At 50.6% G+C, this 12377-nt stretch overlaps 1 long non-coding RNA gene across 1 annotated transcript in view; it reads left to right on the top strand.

The window, feature by feature from the left end:
* LOC140426704 (uncharacterized) overlaps window positions 1-12377 on the top strand; it is a 56555-nt gene that overhangs the window by 43012 nt on the left and 1166 nt on the right. The window lies entirely within an intron of this gene.

Here is a 12377-nt window from a genome sequence, read left to right on the forward strand (position 1 = left end):
CTGCTCTAAGCCATGCCGTGGGTGTGATGCTTCCAACCTGCCCCTGTCTCTCTGAGTGTCGCTTGTGGAAAAGAGAAAGAGCATGTGTGTCCTGTCCTTTTATATGGGTAGCCCCCTTGTGGTAGTTTCAACTCCTGGTGTGTCTTGACTGCACATTGGTCGTGTCTTATCTTGCTGACCTATTAGTTGAATGTCTGTGTGTCATGATGTCTCTGGTTCTCCCTCTAGTGTTTAATTAGTCTTAGTGTATTGGCATTAACCCTTTGTGTATCTACAGTGATGCACATCACCACATCCCCCCTTTTCTCGTGTTACATATTTTCTGTACTGTGTTAAATAAAATTGAACAAAATAGGTAGATAACTGATGACATGTACAAATCATGATGACAGTGATGATTATATAATACCAAATAATATGTATGAGTCCAAAGTTCATGAATTAATATGATCGAGTGGCTGTCTTGTTTTGTTATGGAAGCAGTGATGGCGATGTTGTCATTGCTTTGTGAATGCCGTCAGTGTCCCTGTGCTTAAGGGACCAAGAAGTCATCAGGAGGTGTGCAAATGGTCAAATCACTTCGTTGTCTGATTTGGACTCTTTTTTTCTCTATGCTTGTGGTAGCGATGCAGTATGTAATCGTCCAACCTTGACTGTTTCTTGTGATTGTGATATTGATGTAGTATGTCATCTGCCTGGAAAGCTGGTCTGCTTGTTTGTAGTGGAGCAAACTTGAATCGGTGAGATTTGCTGTCATGCCATGGTATGTCTGTACTCTTGCCAGTGTTAGGAGCTGTGCTGTTACATTGTCCTGCATTTGCAGAGTTGTACCATGTTGTACCAGTCGTTGTTCCAGTGTAGTTGTTTTTGTTGTCCTTGTTGACGTTGGTGCCTTTGGTACGCTTCTTGTTGTTGTCTTTGTTGTTGTTTTTGTAGGATTTGTTGTGTTTGTTGCGCTCAATGACCACACCGAGTGGAGAATTCGAGTCCTTCACAAAGTTACTTGTGTCAGTCGCCTTTGTGGCATCTGCTGTTTCATTGAGAGTGCCGTCTCTGATTCCTCGGTGCTCCCCGTCTGGACTCATGTCCGGTTCACTGGAATCATCCTTGGCTTGTCGACACTCCCCGTCCGGAGTCATTTCAGGTTCACTTGAAACGTCTGAGGTGTCTTGATGCTCCCCGTCCGGAGTCAGAACGTTCAGGAATGCATTTTCTGGTGGAGAGGCTCGAGTGGATGAGGTTTGAACTAACATGCTGTCACTGGAGTCACCAATAGTCTCACTTTGATTGTCGAGTTCCTCTGTGCATACTAGTGGAGAACAGTCAGTCTCGCTGTCATGTTGCATATCCAGTATGAGAATTGCGAAGCCTTTGTCACTTTTCGCACGTACAGTGTGTAGACCTTTTGTGTCTTCTTGTCGGTTAATGGAGCGTGGTAGACTGTCATAGTCTTCTTGCTGTGCACTTCAGCGTGGCAGACTTGCATCGTCTGCTGCTGGTTGCTCAGTTAAGGTTGCTAGACCTCCATGCAAGGACTGCGCTCTGGAGTCTTGCGTTGCTTCCATCGTGGAGTCTGTCAATGAGCTCGCTGTGGAGGCTTGTGTCACTCTCTCTGTGGAGTCTTGCAGCGTTCCCTGCATGGAATCGTGCATTGGTCTCACTGTGGAGTCTTTCATCACTTTCTGTGCGGAAAAGGACTCTCTGTGGTGCGTGGCCCACTCTCTGTGTGGAGTCGGGGACTCTTCGTGGGCTCAAATGCACGCCAGTTGGCACTGAGATTGCCGTGGCACCTGAGCCGCTGAGGAACTGGAATCTCGAACATCTTGCCTGGTTGCTGGTAGTCATGGATTTGTTGGGTTGAACTATGTAGATTTAACAAGCACTAACTGGTACCATGTTGTGTTATGCTCCTTCATGTAGCATAAGCTGCTTCCTTGATGTATACTCTGACAAAGGAAGGGTCAGACTTGGAGATAGGTTTAACACATTCATTGAACAGTTAACAATTCTCCTACTTGAGTTCGACTCTCCTGCTAATCTTGCTACAGTAACTCAATCGAACTAACCAGTCTGCTCTAATCCATGCGGTGGGTGTGATGCTTCCTAATCTGCACCTGTCTCTCTGAGTATCGCCTATGGAAAGAGAAAGAGCATGTGTGCCCTGTCCTTTCATATGGGTAGCCCCCTTGTGGTAGTGTCTTGACTGCCCATTGGTCGTGTCCTATCTTACTGACCTATTGGTTGAATGTCTGTGTGTCATGATGTCTCTGGCGCTCCCTCTAATGTTTACTTAGTCTTAGTGTATTTGCATTAACCCCTTGTGTATCTACAGTGATGCACATCACCACAGAAACCAGGAAAAATGGCGTACAACGGCCACCGATTCTACGTGTCACTGGGGGCTAGCATGCCGGCAGCATAGAGCACCCTGCCGATACGGTCCAGAGAGTTGCCGGGTCCGTGGCCGTGCATGCGCATGGTGGCAGCCTGCAGCGGCCACGCCATGCTACATGGCAGAGTCCGCTCGTGGACCCAGCCTGCGAAATGGTGCCCCCCTTTGGCCGGCTTGTGCGACCCGGACCACACCCCCACAGTGCCCCAGCCCCTGATAAAGTCTCCCCCTGTCCAGGGATCAGCCCTCCCCAACTGTGGCGGCGCTGGACTGAGTTCAAATGTCCCAGAAATCTAAAGTCCTCCCTCCTGCACCATCTCTCCAGTCGTGCATTTGTGTGGGCTAACCTCCTATTTCTATACCCACTAGCCCTCCGGAAGTAATCCAAGGATTACCACCTTCTAGGTCCTGTGTTTTGATCATCTTCCTAACTCCCTAGATTCTGCTTGCAGGGCCTCATCCCTTTTTCTGCCTATATCGTTGGTGCCAATATGTACCATGATATCCGCCTGCTTTCCCTCCCACTTCAGTATGCCCTGCAGCCGTTCATTGACATCACTGACCCTGGCACGAGGGAGACAACATACCATCCTGGAGTCTGTTTTGTGGCCGCAGAAATGCTGTCTATTCTCCTTACAATTGAATACTCTATTACTATAAACCTGCTGTTCTTCCTCCTCCCCTCTTATGCAGCAGGCCCACTCATGGTGCCCTGAGGTTGGCTGCCACTGCTTTCCCCGACACAGTCATCTCCTCCAATCGTATCCGAAATGGAATATCTGTTAGAAAGGAGATGGCCACAGGGACCTCCTGCACTACTTGCCTTCCTCTACTCTGCCTGGTGGTCACCCATACATTTCTGCTTGTTCAATCTTCAGCTGCGGTGTGACAATCTCACTGAACATGCTATCCACAACCTACTCACCACAGTGAATCCACCCTCAGCTCTAGCTCCAGCTCCAACATGCGGTTAGCCAGAAGCTGCAATCGGATACACTTCCTGCACATGTGGTCACCAGGGACAACCGAAGCTTCCACAATTGGCCGCATAGGAGGAGCATGTCACAGATGTGAGCTCAGGAAAATGTAGAGACTAGTAAATTGCTAGATTTTTCTTGGAGATGTTTGTATCTTTGCCAAAGAATTCTTGAAGAGAGCTGCAATAGATAGTCTGCCCACTACTCGAAACATTGGGATCATACCGGGGGCGATAAACAAGGATCTTAAAATAGACACTCTCCAATCTTTTGAGAAGATCACTGAAAGTCCAAGAATAGCTTATATCAGAATGCACATTTACAGCATGATATTGGGATACCAATGTGAGTGTGCAGATGTGATTTGTTACGCATGAAACAACTAACATGTGGAAATACATGATGCAGAAAGAGCCTCAGTCAAATCATAGACTAGAATCATAGAATCACTACAGTGCAGAAGGAAGCCATCTGGCCCATCGAATCTACACTGACCTCCAGAAAGAGCACCATACCGAGGCCCATGCTTCAACCCTATCCCCATAAGCCACTAACCCCACCTAATCTTTGGTCACTGAGGGGCAATTTAGCATGGCCAATTCACCTAAGCTGCACATCTTTGGACTGTGGGAGGACACTGGAGCATCCAGAGGAAACCCACGCACACACGGGGAGAACGTACAAACTCCACACACACAGTGACGCAAGGCTGGAATTGAACCCGGGGTCTGCGCACTGTGAGGCAGCAGTTATTCGGGGCTGGGGGCACTGAGATGGGGCTGTCCGGTCGCGCGAGCCTGCCGAAGTGGGGGGACTATTTTTGCAGGCTGGGTCTGCAGGCTGCGTCTGCCATGAAGCACGGTGCAGACGCTGCAGGCTGCCGACGGCGCATACGCAGCCACAGACCCGGCAATGATCCGGGCCGTATTGGCAGCTAGTGCTGGGAGCTCTACGCTACCTGCCTGCTAACCCGCCCCGCAGCAGGGAATCGGTGGCTGTTTTGTGCCAGTTTTCCTGTGTAAAACACCACCGTTTTCATACCGGCATGGGGACTTAGTCTCCCAAACGGAGAATCCAGCCCATAGAATCTGGACTATCCAGAAGGTGGATACAGGTGAACAGAGAGCTGGAGAATATTTTCGGAACTTTTGTTTGAACCGTGTATATTTCCAATTTCAATTCTCTTCCCATACCTAATGATGCACTAGGGCAGGCTTTTGTCTGTTTCCATCACCAGTTATTCCTGAATCAGAATGCAAGTCTATCACCAGTTTATAAGGTGCGATTTAACTGGAAAAAAATAGAGTCCCGTTTGGGCTCGTTTAGTGGGGCGTTTCCCAGCAGCTACAGCACCGAGAATGACCGCGCTATCAAACAAGACTTCATTCTTTGAGGGCCTCGGTAAGGGATGCCCTGCCGAGGCTGCATTTACCTTCATTTCCTGCACTGATGAGCCCAGCTCAGCTCAGCTCGTCAGTGCAAGAAGAGCTCGGGGTGTCATATTTAATTGCCGACCTGATCTTTCCGCTCTCTGGACCCCCCAGTACCCTGTTAACAATTTACCTGTTAGGGGGCACTCGAGCCCCCTTTCACCCCACCTCACAAGAGCAGGGCACACCGGGCCCGATTCCTGCAGTGCCAATGTGGCATCCAGCCACCTTGGCACTGGCACCCTGGCAGTAGCCCTGCAAGCCTGACAGTGCCACTCAGACACCATGGCAGTGCAGGATGGCACTACCAGGGTGCCAATGTGGCAGTCCCAAGATGCCAGGCTGGCAGTGCCAAGGTGCCCAGGTCGCAGTAAGAGTGCCAGGGTATCACCCTACCCAGAGCCCAACCACCTGGGGGCCTTCAATGGCCTGCAAGACGCCCCCCCCCCCCCTCAGGTGCCATTACACCTAAACGGCGTCCTGGCGAGTTCTCCCAGGCGCAGTTGTTTGAGCCCGGGCCTTGGGAGAATCCAGTGCAGACATATTTAAGTGAGCTCAAGGGTTTGTGTTGATGACCCTGACAATTCTAGAATGTCACCCAGTGTGTCTGCTTAAGAAGTGAAAAAACAGCTTATCAATTCAACATAGCTCGGTTAGTCAGGAGTCGATTGTGAAAAGTCACTCAGAATATTTCCTTAACATTGTGGGGCGATCTGTAATAAATCACTGTTTATTAACCTTAAGAAGTGTATAGAAATTATTGAAAGAGACAGTGCATAATAAGAAATCTTCCATTATAGCCTGCTGATTAGACAACAGGCCTACACCATTGGTAAAAGGGTGGCACACTGGTTAGCACTACCGCCCCACAGCAGCAGGGACCCGGGTTCAATTTCGGCCTTGGTGACTGTCCGTGTGGAGTTTGCACTTTCTCCCCGTGTCTGCATGGCTTTTCTCCGGGTGCTCCGGCTTCCTCCCACAGTCGAAAGATGTGCAGGTTAGGTGGATTGGCCGTGATAAATTACCCCTTAGGCTGGGATTACAGGGAGGGGGATTGGGTTTAGTAGGGTACACTTTCGGAGGGTCGATGCAGACTTGATGGGTGAACGGCCTCTTTCTGCACTGTAGGGATTCTATGATTCTCTATGAGTCAGTAGAGCAAGAGAACCTTTTATGTTAACTGTCATTCTAATCCTCTGTGACAGATTTTCCTTCAATCTTTGGTTCCATTTTACTCTGGCTAAATACTCTCTCGTCTCATTGAAATTAGCCCTCTTTCACCTTAGAAATTCTATGCTAGATTTTTGATTGTTCTCCTCCATCACTAATCTAAGCTTTATAATACAATGATCACTCTTACCCGAATGGTCCCCCATTGACATTTGGTCCACATGTCCCACCTCATTATAAGCACCAGGTCCAGCAATGCTTCCTTTCTAGTTGAACTAAGGACATAGAGACCATGGATGTTCTGAACACATTTCAAAAATTCCACCCTCTTTCCCCTTTACTCTAATATTATCTCAATCAATATTTGGGTGATTTAAGTTGCCCGGTATCACCACTTTATAGTTCTTGCACATCTCTGTCATTCCCTGTAGATTTGCTCCTCTATCTCTCTCTCACTATTGGAGTCTACAGAATACCCCCAGTAATGTGACCCCCTTTTTCCTTCTCAACTTTCACCAAATGCCCTTTCTCAAGGACATTCTCTTTTCCCAACTCTACAATTTCTTCCCTAATCAAATACTGACAGTACTGTCATCCCAGATCCCTTTTATCCTTCTCTCTTTATTCTGAACACTTTTTTTCCTTGATTATTAAACATCCAGTTCTCACCATTTGTAAGGCTTATTTCCACTCTTGCCACTGTGGTATTATCAGGTATTGCAGTACCCGAGAGGCTGTAGACCATTGGGTAAACCTAGGAGTTTACCATTGGCTGTTTGGTGTGTAGCTCCGCCCTGACAGGCGGGGTATAAGAACCGGTGCCGTCCCAGCAGCCCTCATTCTGTACCGAAGCTGCTGGGGAACAGATCTAGTCTATTAAAGCCTTCAGTTATGTTACAACCCCGTCTTTGAGTTGAATTGATTGTGCATCAATTTAATAGACTACTCTTAAGCTGAAAGAATGGATCTCCGAATCAAGCCGGAGTGTCTACAACTCAGCCCCCACGTGGAGAACTCGGCGGCGATATTTAAGCACTGGCTGGCGTGTTTTAAAGGCTACCTCGAGACGGCCGGAGGCACCCCCTCGGGAGAACAGAAACTGCATATCCTGCACTCGAGAGTAAGCCCTGGAATCTTCACCCTCATCGAGGAGGCGGAGGACTACGATGCTGCGACCGAACTGTTAAAAGGACATTATAACCGCCCTGTAAACCAGGTCTACGCACGTCACCTGCTCGCAACTAGACGGCAAAGCCCCGGAGAATCGCTGGAGGACTTCTACCGTGCGCTACTGGTGCTGGGCAGAAACTGTGGCTGCCCGCAAGTTTCGGGCAGCGAGCACATGGAACTTCTAATCCGGGATGCCTTCGTAGCAGGTATGAGCTCCTCAGAGATCCGCCAAAGACTCTTAGAAAAGGACACCCTGGGACTGAGAGCGGCACGGGCCTCGGCAGGGTCCATGGATGTTGCCTCCAGAAACGCGCAGTCCTATGCGCCCGACCGCACGGCAGCCCCCTGGGCTGCGTGCCATTCCGCAGCGGCAGCCCCACTGACCTTCCCCATGTCCCCACAGGCCTGCGCTGTAAGACAGCCCGCTAACTCCGTCGGGCCCCGCTGTTTCTTCTGCGGGCAGGCGAAGCATACCCGCACGAGCTGCCCGGCCCGCACCTCCACCTGCAAAGGGTGCGGTAAGAAGGGCCATTTTGTGGGGGTCTGCCAAGCACGAGCCATGGCCGCGGTCTCCAGCGACTCCGGACCGCCACGGCAATCTTCCCCTCGTGCCCCAGGTGGCCAGCACTCACCGCCACCCCCCTATCCTAGGGCCACGTCCGACCCACGGGCCAATCTTGCCACTCGGACACCTCGCTGGATGGATGGGCGCCGCCATTTTGTCCATCCCCGCCGCCATTTTGTCCATCCCCGACCACCATGTGCGATCCATGGGAGACGCCATCTTGGATGGGGCCCCAGGCCCCCAGCACGGCGGACTATACGCTGCCCGATCACAACCCGCAACTGCTCCATCTGGCCTCGGTGACGCTGGACCAAAATCGACCCCGGACACTCGCAACTGCAACGACGACGGTGTTCATCAACGGCCACGAGACGTTTTGCCTGATCGACTCTGGGAGCACGGAGAGCTTCATACACCCCGACACGGTAAGGCGCTGTTCACTTGTTACCCACCCTGTAAACCAAAGATTCTCCCTGGCCTCCGGGTCACACTCAGTGGAGATAAAGGGGTTCTGCCTGGCAGACCTCACTGTCCAAGGCAGGAGATAAGGTAGACCCGCCTTCCCTGTTTGCGAACCTCACCCCGGATTGCAAACCCGTCGCCACCAGGAGCAGACGGTACAGTGCCCAGGACCGGACCTTCATCAGGTCAGAGGTCCAAAGGCTACTGAGGGAAGGGGTCATTGAAGCCAGTAACAGCCCCTGGAGAGCTCAAGTAGTGGTGGTGAAGACCGGGGAGAAACATAGGATGGTCATTGACTACAGTCAGACCATCAACAGGTTTACGCAGCTAGATGCGTACCCTCTCCCCCGTATAGCCGACCTGGTGAACAGGATCGCGCAATACAAGGTCTTCTCCACGGTGGATCTCAAGTCCACTTACCATCAGCTACCCCTCCGCACTAGTGACCGCAAGTACACTGCCTTCGAAGCAGATGTACCAATTTTTAAGGGTTCCCTTTGGTGTCACTAATGGGGTGTCGGTCTTCCAATGCGAGATGGACCGAATGGTTGACCGATACGGCTTACGTGCAACGTTCCCGTATCTGGATAACGTCACCACCTGCGGCCATGACCAGCAGGACCACGACACCAACCTCCGGAAATTTCTCCAGACCGCAAAAATCCTTAACTTAACATATAATAAGGATAAATGCGTATTTAGCACCGACCGCCTAGCCATCCTCGGCTACGTAGTGCGAAATGGAGTGATAGGCCCCGATCCTGAACGCATGCGTCCCCTTATGGAGTTCCCCCTCCCTCACTGCCCCAAGGCCCTGAAGCGCTGCCTCGGGTTTTTCAGTTATTACGCACAGTGGGTCCCCAACTACGCAGACAAAGCCCGACCCCTGATCCAGTCCACAACCTTCCCCCTGTCGACAGAGGCCTGCCAGGCCTTCTGCCGCATGAAAGCAGACATTGAAAAGGCCACGATGCGTGCCATCGACGAGTCCCTCCCCTTCCAGGTCGAGAGCGATGCGTCCGACGTAGCTCTGGCCGCCACCCTCAACCAAGCGGGCAGACCCATGGCCTTCTTCTCCCGTACCCTTCATGCTTCAGAAATTCGCCATTTTTCGGTTGAAAAATTGGTGCAAGCCATCATAGAAGGTGTGCGGCATTGGAGGCATTACCTGGCCGGCAGGAGATTCACTCTCCTCACTGACCAACGGTCGGTAGCCTTCATGTTCGATAATGCACAGCGGGGCAAGATAAAAAACGACAAGATCTTATGGTGGAGGATAGAACTCTCCACCTACAACTACAAGATCTTGTACCATCCTGGGAAGCTAAACGAACCTCCCGATGCCCTATCCCGCGGCACGTGTGCCACCGCACAAGTGGACCACCTCCGATCCCTCCACGAGGACCTCTGCCACCCGGGGGTCACTCGTTTTTTTCACTTCATTAAGACCCACAACCTGCCCTACTCCATCGAGGAGGTCAGGACAGTCACCAGGGACTGCCAAATCTGCGCGGAGTGCAAACGGCACTTCTACCGGCCAGAGAGGGCGCACCTGATAAAGGCTTCCCGTCCCTTTGAACGCCTCAGCATGGACTTCAAAGGCCCCCTCCCCTCCACCATCCGCAACACGTACTTCCTGAATGTGATTGACGAGTACTCCCGGTTCCCATTCGCTATCCCCTGCCCGACATGACCGCAAACACCATCATCAAGGCCCTCCAGGGTATCTTTACACTGTTCGGGTTCCCCGCATACATACACAGTGATAGAGGGTCCTCCTTTATGAGTGACGAACTGCGTCAATTCCTGCTCAGCAAGGGCATCACCTCAAGCAGGACGACCGTTACAACCCCCAGGGAAACGGGCAGGTAGAGAGGGAGAACGGAACGGTCTGGAAGACGTTCTACTGGCCCGGCGGTCCAGGAATCTCACAGTCTCCCGCTGGCAAGAAGTCCTCCAGGAGGCCCTCCACGCCATCCGGTCGCAGCTCTGTACAACTACCAATCAGCCATCTCATGAACGTCTCCTTGTCTTCCCTAGGAAGTCCTCCTCTGGACCTCGCTCCCAACCTGGCTAGCGACACCCGGACCCATCCTGCTTCGGAAGCACGTGCAGGCGCACAAGTCGGACCCGTTGGTCGAGAGGCTCCACCTGAGGGCACGCTAACCCCCAGTACGCCTACGTGGCGTTCCCTGACGGCCGGCAAGATACAGTCTCCCTCCGGGACCTGGCACCCACCGGAACCCCACGCGCACCCGAACCATTACCCCCACCCACCCACCCCTCCACAGCACCTCACAGGGGATCAGTCCAGCCGCCGCTCCTGCCTCGGCCCTCCCACCCACTAACGCCCCCTACAGGCGCCCCCTCTCGTGTCAACCGTTTGCCCCACCAGTGCCGTCTAGGGGTGACGAAGCTGCCATGGAGACCGAGGCCGCGCTCCCGGAGTCGCAGACGCCCTGACCCCCACCAGAATCACCACCGAGGCTCAGACAATCCAGGGGGACGACCAGGCCACCCGACCGACCGATTGCTTCACTGTAACTGTAACTGTAAATTAACACTGACTGTATATATCTTCCACGCTTGTAAATATTCTCGACAACCCTGTAAGGAGGTATCACGGTACCTCCATATCTGATCACACCATGTTAAATGCAATTGTAACCGCTGGCCACCACCTCCGCCGGACTCTTTTTTAACAGGGGGTGAATGTGGTATTATCAGGTATTGCAGTACCCGAGAGGCTGTAGACCATTGGGTAAACCTAGGAGTTTACCATTGGCTGTTTGGTATGTAGCTCCGCCCTGTCAGGCGGGGTAGAAGAACCAGTGCCGTCCCAGCAGCCCTCATTCTGTACCGAAGCTGCTGGGGAACAGATCGAGTCTATTAAAGTCTTTAGTTATGTTACAACCTCGTCTTTGAGTTTAATTGATCGTGCATCAGCCACTGCACTATATTCCCAAAAGACTATTTGAGCTTGTTGCTCACCAATCTTATTCACCACATTCAGGGCATTTTCATTCTTGCATTATGAACGTGTCTTTGTATTCTTCATGGGCCTTGGAGCAGTCGTCACTGAAAAATGATCAGGATTGCAAAACCTAGCTGATGCTTTTACCCTTTCTCTAGCCTTGAGGCAATGAGGTCATTTGTAGCAGTTATACAGTTGGTGACCAACTTATTCTGAATGGATTATGGGTCCAAATAGCTCGTTACCACCACTCTGTGACCCATTCAGCCATCAGGGGAGTTCACTTTTGACATATTTCAAACATCTTATCATTTAATTGCGTTGCATCAAACAGAATGTGCTCAATTAAATTCAACAGGTTTATAGCTACCTCAATGCAGACTTTATTTTTAAAGATACATAGATTAGGGAGTGAATCTTAAGATTGACTGTAATTTAGAATCTGATGCTGCTGTAGCGGGTTCATTGCAGAGTGGTCTTTCTGAGGCAGTCCAAAACAGCAGAATCATCAGAAATCAGCAGGACATTGAAGCTAATCTAGCATCCTGGCTTACAGCCAATTACACTGAGTTTAAATCTGAATGAAAGACTGCTTTATTGTCACATGTATGTCATAATTGCAAAAGCCGGAATGTTACCATGGTAACAGGTTATAAGAGACAGGTTTTTTTTAGCTCTCAGAATGCACCAGAGTATTTTAAATCATTCTCCCAAGGGCCATGGCCTTTTTCCACCCATACCTCCCACTCCAGTGTTGTGTCCTCCATAATCTATTTTGTTGCATTTTATTTTGACTTGAAAAAAATTTGGAAACTCCCTTTGAATGTTCCTTTTTATTTTGGATAAACATATACAAATGGTAAAAATAGTTTACTGTTCCTTACTCTTCCCAAAACCTCAGTGCAAAATTATCACCCATGTTCGAAATCAACATGATACATCCCAATTTCATGCTGTGGAGATGCCGGCGTTGGACTGGGGTGAGCACAGTAAGGAGTCTTACAACACCAGGTTAAAGTCCAACAGGTTTGTTTCAAATCACTAGCTTTCGGAGCGCTGCTCCTTCCTCAGGTGAATGAAGAGGTAGGTTCCAGAAACATATATATAGACAAAGTCAAAGATACAAGATAATGCTTTGAATGCGAGCACTTGCAGGTGATTAAATCTTTACAGATCCAGAGGTAGGGGTAATCCCAGGTTAAAGAGGTGTGAATTGTCTCAAGCCAGGACAGTTGGT

The sequence above is a fragment of the Scyliorhinus torazame genome, chromosome 7, assembly GCF_047496885.1.
Source record: "Scyliorhinus torazame isolate Kashiwa2021f chromosome 7, sScyTor2.1, whole genome shotgun sequence".
Taxonomy (NCBI): Eukaryota; Metazoa; Chordata; class Chondrichthyes; order Carcharhiniformes; family Scyliorhinidae; genus Scyliorhinus; species Scyliorhinus torazame.